Below are 500 nucleotides of genomic sequence, written 5' to 3'. Positions count from 1 at the left end.
GGCCTCCACTCATGAGATGCCTTGGCACCCCCTCTCCCACTGTGACACCACAAAGTGTCTCCAGACATTGCCAAATGTCCCCCGGGGGCACAACTGCTTGGTTGAGAGCCACTGCTCTAGATGGGTTCCCTCCTCTCCTGGCCTCGTGGATGGACTTTTCTTCTTTAAGGATTTGCCCAAAGTAACTGTAACCATCCAAACCGCTACGGCTTACCCAGGGAGAGATGACCTACTTTCAAACAAAAGCCATGTCAGGCCCTGGTGATTGCAAGGGTCCCTCGGGGGACTCCTAGGGCTCCCTGGAGCAGCTTCTCTTGTCTCACAGTAGAACGGCTGTCATGGATCTGCCAGGAAGGACTCTCGGAGGTGGGGCTCAGGTGAGCTGATGTAGGACCTCGACACAACCCAGAGATGACACTTATAGGGTCACCAACAGTCCTGGTTTGCTGGGACTTTCTTGGTGATAGCACTGCAAATCCTGTGTTCTGGGAAGCCCCTTA

The sequence above is a fragment of the Equus caballus genome, chromosome 17 (genome assembly GCF_041296265.1).
Source record: "Equus caballus isolate H_3958 breed thoroughbred chromosome 17, TB-T2T, whole genome shotgun sequence".
Taxonomy (NCBI): Eukaryota; Metazoa; Chordata; class Mammalia; order Perissodactyla; family Equidae; genus Equus; species Equus caballus.
Note: the sequence above shows the minus strand (reverse complement) of the source record.